The following is a 9,519-nucleotide window of genomic DNA, read 5'->3' as shown; positions in this document are numbered from 1 at the left end:
AGCTTCACGATCAATTCTGAGTTTATATCTTAAGGAAATAAAAACACTAATTCAAAATGATATATGTACCTCAACATTCATAGCCACCTTTTCACACTAGCCGTATATGGAAGCAACCTAAACGTCCATCAGCAGATGAGTGGTTAAGGAAGATGTGGTAGATAAGCAGATAGAAAAATGATGGAATATTAGTCTTAAAAAGAATGGAATTTTGTCATTTGCAACAATATGGATGCAAATGGAGAGTAACCTGCTTACTGAAAGAAGCAAGTCAGATGAAGAAATACAAACACTATGTTTTAACTTATATGTGGAATCTTAAAAAATAAAAGAATGAATATAAGAAACCAGAGACAGAGTCATTCATAGATACAGAGAACAAACTAGGTTTCCAGTGAGAAGAAGGTGGGGCGGGGCACGATAGGGGAAGGAAATTGAGGTACAAATTCTCAGGTATAAAATAAACAAGATACAAGGATGTAATGCACAGCATGGGACATATAACCAATATTTCATAATAACTTTGAACGTGTTAGTTGCTCAGTCATGTCTGACTCTTTAGGACCCCATGGGCTGTAGCCCACCAATGTCCTCTGCCCATGGGATTTTCCAGGCAAGGATACTAGAGTGGGTTGCCTTTCTCTTCTCCAGGGAATCTTCCTGACTCAGGGATCATACCCAGGTCTCCTGCATTTCAGGCAGGTTCTTTACCATCTGAGACACCAGGGAAGCCCATAATAACTTTAATAGAGTATAATCTATAAAAATATCAAATCACTGTGTTGTACGCTTGAAACTAAAGTAACTTTGTAAATCAACTATATTTCAAATAAAAAATTCCTTTAAAGTTTTCCCTGATGATTAAAGAACTAACCTTTCTATGAGAACAAAATTGCATTCTAGCAGTACAAAAACACATGTACTTCCAAATATCCTACAGAGTAAACACACAGACAAGCGGGGACATTGCCAATTCTGGTCACAGCAATGGATTCTGTGCCTTTGAATGGTTCATTGAAAAGTGAACTCCATTTACTCACTGCTAAATAATCTCATCCTTATTGTTTAGAGGGAGAAGGCAATGGCACCCCACTTCAGTGCTCTTGCCTGGAAAATCCCATGGACGGAGGAGCCTGGTGGGCTGCAGTCCATGGGGTCGCTAAGATTCGGATACGACTGAGCGAATTCACTTTCACTTCTCACTTACATGCATTGGAGAAGGAAATGGCAACCCACTCCAGTATTCTTGCCTGGAGAATCCCAGGGACGGGGGAGCCTGGTGGGCTACCATCTATGGGGTCGCACAGAGTCGGACACGACTGAAGTGACTTAGCAGCAGCAGCAGCATTATTGTTTACAATCATTCACCAATTTTAAATTTAAAAATCCCTATATGGCTATTCCCTTCTCCCCACCACACCCAGCTGTGCCTGATGCATAAAAGTTGTCATTGAAAAACACCTCAATGGCAAAACATTGTTCACAATTGAGAGCAGCTGCCTTTGTAGTATTATTTAAAGTTTCTATTTAAAACAACGGTTATTTTCTATAATACGTTCATACATGAATGTCTCTCCTGATGGGCAGCTAAATGGACAATCTTCTGTTTCCCTACTTGAACTGCTGCTGAGGAGGACTCCAGGATCCTCAGAAGTGAATTTAGCACATGGCACACAGTCTATATTTCGTAGGCGATTATCTTGAATGACCCCTCTACATTCAGTGAAAAATCCACCCAGAAATTTCGCATGTCTGCAGTAGTAAACACAATGAAATTTTTATGTAATCTGGTAGCGATTCTATGGGGTTGCACAGAATTAGACACGACTGAAGCGACTTAGCAGCAGCAGCAGCAGCGATTCTAATTCCATTGGTATTTTCAGTATTTATTATGGCTGATTATTCTATAATGCTTTAACTTATAACTACAAAAGATCTTAAATATATATCCTTGTTATTAAATTTTAAAATAAGATTAAAGTGCAGATAAACACACCATTTCTAATGAAGATTGCATACGATGGATTCACACTAGTTCAGAACATCTTTCCTCATAAACATACATCAAGAGCTTTAAAGTATTCCAGTTTGTGTTTTTATAGGAAGTGTAAGAGACTTTGGTCTGTGATTGCTCATCCTCTGGTCAGTTGTCATTTTGGGCACTGAGTATATAGTTCATCCTATCAGCTAGATCTTCATTACAAGGCAACTAAAACTTTTATGAGCCTGAGATGGAATTCTGCTTGTATAACATTTGTGATCACAGCAAACTGAGTAGAGTGCCTACACCTAGCCCTGGACTCATTACTCTGAGGATTTGAGAGATTTGAGGGACTAGAGTGTAACTTCTCATCTATGGCAATAGTTCTTTTCCTAAAAACACCAAAAATGCCACTCAGCTTCTAATTTAATACTTTTATATCAGAAAACCCACAAAGTCCCAAAGAAATGTATTATTGTGTGGCACAATTTAAAGAGCCCTGGTTCTTGTTAGTGCTAGGGAACTTGTATGCTAATAATTTTATAATTTGAATAGCTCTTTGTTATTGAACAAGAACACTTGAATCTAACTTCCTCATTCGAGACAGACTCAGTATGTACCAACTGGCTCCCTCCCTTTCTCTTTCCTTTTCTGCATAAGCCCTCAGTTGCTTCAGTCATGTCCGAGTCTTTGAGATCTTATGGACTATATAGCCTGCCAGGCTCCTCTGCCCATGGGATTCTCCAGGCAAGAATATTGGAGTGGGTTGCCTTTTCCTCCCCCAGGGGATCTTCCCAACCCAGCGATGGAACCCGTGTTGCTTATATCTCCTGCAGTAGCCAGCGGGTTCTTTACCACATGGGCTTCCCTTGTGGCTCACCTGGTAAAGAATCTGCCTGCAATGAGGGGGAGGTGAGTTCCATCCCTAAGTTGGGAAGATCCCCTAGAGAAGGGAAAGGTTACCCACTCCAGTGTTCTTACCTGGAGAATTCCATGGACTGTGTAGTCCATGAGGTCGCTAAGAGTCCGCTATGACTGAGCGACTTTCACTTTCATTCTCTTCACCACTAGCGCCACCTGGGTAGCCCATCTTTCTCTCCCTCTCTTACTCTGTTACTGCTGCTGCTGCTGCTAAGTCGCTTCAGTCGTGTCTGACTCTGTGCGACCCCAGAGATGGCAGCCCACCAGGCTCCCCCGTCCCTGGGATCCTCCAGGCAAGAACACTGGAGTGGGTTGCCATTTCCTTCTCCAGTGCATGAAAGTGAAAGTGAAGTCGCTCAGTCCTGTCCGACTCCTAGCAACCCCATGGACCCCAGCCTACCAGGCTCCTCCATCCATGGGATTTGCCAGGCAAGAGTACTGGAGTGGGTTGCCATTGCCTTCTCCGACTCTGTTACTGGTACCCACTAAAATCTTATTTAATACAGACACATCCTGTTCTCTCTGCTCATAGCAGACCCAATTCATATGCTCTGAAAAAAAATTAAACTGGTTCCTAAGTTTATGTTAATATGATGCTTTAAACACCAGCAGTTTGTGGCTTCACATATCTAAGCCATGCATTTCAATCTTGCTGATGTCTTCATTTTAACAATAAAATAGGTGGATTAAATATTTATATTATTTAGTAAAGAGCACTGCAATTTTAGAACAAAGTTTATGGATGGGATGAATGATTTGATTCTCTATAACATTTAGGATATGTGTGAGAAGTCTATTGGTCTATGAATAAGCTAATATGCCTTTACTTTTGAGCTTCCCAGGTGGCGCTAGTGGTAAAGAACCTGCCTGTCAATGCAGGAGACCTGAGAGATGCGAGTTCTGTCCCTGGGTCAGGAAGATCCCTGGAAGAAGTCATGGCAACCCACTCCAATATTCTTGCCTGGAGTATCCCATGGACAGAGAAGCCTGGAGGGCCACTACAGTCCATAGGATTGCAAAGAGTTGGACACAACTAATGTGACTTAGTACAAACACACATTCGTGAAAACATTGAAATATTAGCAGTTAACAAATTATTTATTTATTGAGTACCCACTATATTTAAGGCATTTTTTTAGATGGTAGGGATAAGAAAGTATTCAAGAAAGCCTATGGTCTCAGTTCAATTTAGTTCAGTCGTTCAGTCACGTCCAACTCTCTGGAACCCCAAGGACTGCAGCACGCCAGGCCTCCCTGTCCATCAGCAACTCCTGGAGTTTACTCAAACTCATGTCCATTGAGTCGTTGATGACATCCAACCATCTCATCCTCTGTCGTCCCCTTCTCCTGCCTTCAGTCTTTCCCAGCATCAGGGTCTTTTCAAATGAATCAGCTCTTTGCATCAGGTGGCCAAAGCATTGGAGTTTCTGCTTCATCATCAGTCCTTCCAATGAATATTCAGCACTGATTTCCTTTAGGATGGACTGGTTGGATCTCTTTGCTGTCCAAGGGTCTTCTCTTTGCTGTCAAGAGTCTTCTCCAACACCACGGTTCAAAAGCACCAATTCTTTGGCTCTTAGCTCTCTTTATAGTCCAACTCTCACATCCATACAGGATTGCTGGAAAAACCATAGCCTTGACTAGGTGGACGTTTGTTGGCAAAGTAATGTCTCTGATTTTTAATATGCTGCCTAGGTTGGTCATAGCTTTTCTTCCAAGGAGTAAGCGTCTTGTAATTTCATGGCTGCAGTGATTTTGTAGCCCAAGAAAATAAAGTCTATCACTGTTTCCATTGTTTCCCCATCTATTTGCCATCAATTGACGGACCAGATGTCATGATCTTAGTTTTCTGAATGTTGAACTTTAAGTCAACTTTTTCACTCTCCTCATTCACTTTCATCAAGAGGTCTATCAGGGTTGGTTAAAATTGAACAAGCAATTAAATTTAAACATTACAGCATATGAGTGAGAGGTGAGAAATACTATAGAAAGATGTGGCAAGGCCATCCAACCAGGGTTTATGGAATACAGCGGGCTCTTCCAAGTGAAATATTGAATCAATGAAACATAAAGGAAGGATATATTGACAAATTGAATTTAAAGAGAAAGCATGTTTTTCGTAGGAGAAAAAGAAAAAAAAAACCAAAAACCTGTCTGAAGATTGGTGATATTGTATCTTCTTGCATGTTAAGTCACTTCAGTCATGTCTGACTTTTTGTGACCTCATGGACTATAGCCTACCAGGATCCTCTGTCCATGGGATTTTCCAGGCAAGAATACTGGAGTGGGTTGCCATGCCCTTCTCTAGGGGATCTTCCTGACCCAGGGATAGAACCTGTGTCTCCTGTAGCTCTTGTATCTTCTTAGGTAAAAGTAATAAAGTTCCTGTGATCGGTGTATGACAGAGAATGCTGGAAACACACTGATGGGACAGGAAGTGTCCAGGTCAGAGGGACTTATAAACCAAGCCAAAGAATGCAGACTTTATGGTTTATGATAGCATACTCCATGTCCTCAGCATATTGGGGATTGCTAACACTTAGTTTTTAGTAAAATTGTATTGGGATTCCCAGATGGTGCAGTGATAAAGAATCTTCCTACCAATGCAGGAGATGTAAAATGCAGGTTCAATCTCTGGGTCAAGAAGATCCCCTCAAAATGGCAACCCACTCCAGTATTCTTGCCTGGAAAATGCCATGGACAGAGAGGACCCTGGGCTACAGTCCATGTGATTACAAAGAGTTGAACACAACTGAGTACAGCACACAAATTCACATGTAAAAATTTTTTTAAATTTATTCCTTTCTAATTTAAATTTTATTAAATTGTGACTAGAATAAATATTGTGTGATAATGTCATTGACCACATACATCTGGCTGAGTTCATTTTTTTTTCCATTTAGCTATTGCATTGTTCATCTTCCTCATTTACTTTAAAGACAGCAGTAGACATTAAGGGATATCAATTATTCTTAAAAGATTTTTTCCTCAGTGATTTCTTTTCTTATTTTGTTAAGTTTTTAAAAAATGCTTACTATAAATTTTTTAATTATTTAAATAGACGGCTTAATAGATTTTTAATATGCATATGTCTTATCATGTATGAATAATAAAAACCTGTTAAACCATTATTGTGATTCTGTTTATGTAATTATACACATGATTATATCATACATTTATATTCACCTCAGCTAATATGTGGAGAATTAAGTGGGGGAGAGCAAAATTTAGAGCACAAAAGCTTGAGGATTTGTTGTGGTCGTATGTAGATTGAACGATCATCTGTAACAGGAAGAAGTGGAATCATTATTAAGATAAACTAAAACTAGGATCTTTGCTAAGCTGTGTTTTAGTGAGAAAGCATCTGAGTAACAACTAGCCGTATTTTGGTGATGTATTTATCAAATGTCAGCAATGGCAATAGCCTCATAAGAAAGAAAACAAAAATTGCGGAGTCACTTTGTGAAAAGAATTGTGTATCTTCATGACTCTATTTGGCACAACAATTCTGTGGGATTAGGCTATATACCATATTTTATCAATGGATAATCTGAAGCTTACAAATGCTAAATAATTTCTACAAAGTCACTGAGGCCAGGACATAACAGAAGTTTGAAAGTGTATTAGTTGCTCAGTTGTGTCTGACTCTTTGTGACCCTGTGGATTGTAGCCTGAGTCTGTCCATGGAATTCTCCAGGCAAGAATACTGGAGTGAGTAGCCATTCCCTTCTCCAGAGCATCTTCCCGACCCAGGGACTGAACCCAGGTCTCCTGCATTGCCAACAGATTCTTTACCATCTGAGCCACCAGGGGAGATCCAACAAAGGTTTACTTGGTTCCTCTTCCAAAACTGATTCTAACATGAGGGAAAATAAAAGAAAAAGAAAAAAAAATTGGGAGGATTGGAAGTATAAACAAAGAGAGCTGATAAAGTGCCTTGATCATTTTTGAATTATCAATCGTTGGGAAAATTAAGATTTAGACATCAAAGAGAGAGAGCTAAATTGTCAAAGCCATTATCTAAGCCTAAATTTTCAAGAAGAAATTCTTAGGGGATCAGAAAATTAAAGCATTAGCAAGCAGTGCAGGGAATGGGTGCCATGGGCCTTCTAATCCTGAAACCCAATAGAACCCCACCTTCCCAGGAACAGACCTCTCAGTGTTCACCTCTTGTTTATATTAATAAGAAAGCTTTAGCCTCCTAGGCCTTCCAGACTTCCAAAGAGCAAACTTAATCAAAGAAATGCAGATACAAAGGAATACAGTCAGACAAAATAATAATTGTTTTGCTACCAGTAAAGTCAAGGGCCTTTAGTTCTTCCTCAAGGGCTATAGGAAATATTCTGAGCCATATACTTGAATTGTTTTGAGGACATGAAAACCCCACCAGATGAAAGAAGTTAACTGGGTGCTGATCACCAGCTCTTAGTCCTCAGACTCTCTGAAGCCAGGGAACTGATCATTGACATTCCCCAAACATTACCCTGCTACCTCACCACCAACCAATCACAGCCAGTTACAACCTTGCAACCCTTATTCCTCATGTTGCCTCTGAAAGCCCTTCCTTCGAAGCCGTAGGAGAATTTGGTAATTTTGAGCATGAGCTGCCCATTCTCTTTGCTTGGCACCACGCTGGCTGCCTTGAAATGAAGGCTGTAATTTCCTTCATCACAACCTGGTGTCAGTAGCTCAGATTCCCTGCATGTTGGGTGAGTTGACCCAAGTTTGGTTTGGTAACAATTCCTGTTAGGTGTAAATCAAAAATAAACAAATGCACAAACAAACCAACAATGACCATTTTTATAAATGAAAGAAATGGGACTCAGAAATGTAGACATGAAAACATACTCAAAGGGAATAATAGAATGGCAATCCACTGCAGTACTCTTGCCTGGAAAATCCCATGGACAGAGGAGCCTGGTAGGCTACAGTCCATGGGGTCGCAAAGAGTCAGACATGACTGAGCGAGCGACTTCACTTTCACTTTCTTTCACAATGATATGACTCAATTATTTGAGAAATTAAATGTAGTCAAAACCAACTGAAGAATCAAAAAGTACAGTGAAGGTTCAATGTTATATAAAATCTTTGATGGGCTCACTTATCTAAAAATACCCCACTTGCCAACGTAAAATATTCTCTACCAGAATCACTTTTTTGAGTTATAGCACAACTAACTTGCAAATAAGTCATCTTGGAGAAATAGTATATTAACCTACTCCTATCCACTGGCACAGTTTAGTCTGCCAAGCTAACAGGAAGCCACTCAACCAGAACAAACCTAAACAGCATATTAAAAAGCAGAGACATCATTTTGCCAACAAAAGCCCATATATTCAAAGGTATGGTTTTTCCATTAGTCATGTACATATGTGACAGTTGGACCATAAAGAAGTCTGAGCACTGAAGAATCAACACTTTCAAATTGTGATGCTGGAGAAGACTCTTGAGAGCCCCTTGGACAGCAAGGAGATCAAACCCGTCAATCCTAAATGAAATCAACCCTGAATATTCATTGGAAGGACTGATGCTGAAGCTGAAGCTCCAATAGTTTGGCCCCCTGATGTGAAGAACTAACTCATTGGAAATGACCCTGATGCTGGAAAAGATTGAGGGCAGGAGGAGAAGGGGACTACAGAAGATGAGATGGTTGGACGGCATCCTCAACTCAATGGACATGAGTTTGAGCAAGCTCCAGGAGATAGTGAAGGACATTGAAGCCTGGCGTGATTCAGTCCATCGGGTCACAAAGAGTAGACATGACTTAGTGATTGAACAGCAACAGCTCAACCAGAGCAAAACTCTATAAGTATTTGGCTCTCAGAGTAGACAACATGTAATTCAAGGAAGAACAGAAAAGCAGTTCCCTGAGAAACACATTCAAATTTATATGGGAAGAGTATTCAAGAAGAATGATGACCTGAAAGTCTTCAAATCCATGTCTCAAGAACCAGTTCCTTGCCTATAGTCTTTAGTAATTTCTCAGGAATGTGTCAGCTATTTATAAAACATGACAGTCAATTGAACAGGTCAGGACATTTTCCCTATATATTTTTCTTGGTAATTAAGAGAGTGATTCTTCCTTAACAAAGGTCCTGGCTCATATATAGTTTATTACATTTCATATTTCAAACTGTCAATTAATTGATAATTAACTGAATGAAATTGCCAAGCTATAAAACAAATAAGGAAGAAAGAAAACTTCCAAACAAGCAAGAAACTGGAGATCACTCTCTGATTCAAATTCATAATCTGTTCCAAACTATTAAGGTGTTTATAGGCTTTACAGAAAAAGAAAGGTTTTTCAAGTTAATTAGGGTTATTGAGTATATGGCCCTAGAGAATTCTCAGATATGATATATTCTAGTTCACAGTTTTATCACTGTATTAGCAAGGAACAAATATGTACTAATTCTTACATAGTCTTCAAATTAACATACTGGCTCAGGGCCTGTGATTAATAAGACTGGATCTGAAAACCCACGCCATGGATAATTAATATTGAAAAGTACGATCCACTGAATTAATAATGCATTTATGTCAGCCACTAGTAATCACTTATACCAGCTGTAGCTTCTCTGGCTTGTCTCAAAGAAATGTTTCAAGCTTCTAAAGGA

Source organism: Bos grunniens, chromosome 4, assembly GCF_055505025.1.
Source record: "Bos grunniens cultivar Pamir isolate PY7600 chromosome 4, Bosgru_T2T1.0, whole genome shotgun sequence".
Classification (NCBI taxonomy): Eukaryota; Metazoa; Chordata; class Mammalia; order Artiodactyla; family Bovidae; genus Bos; species Bos grunniens.
This window is presented reverse-complemented; position numbering follows the sequence as displayed.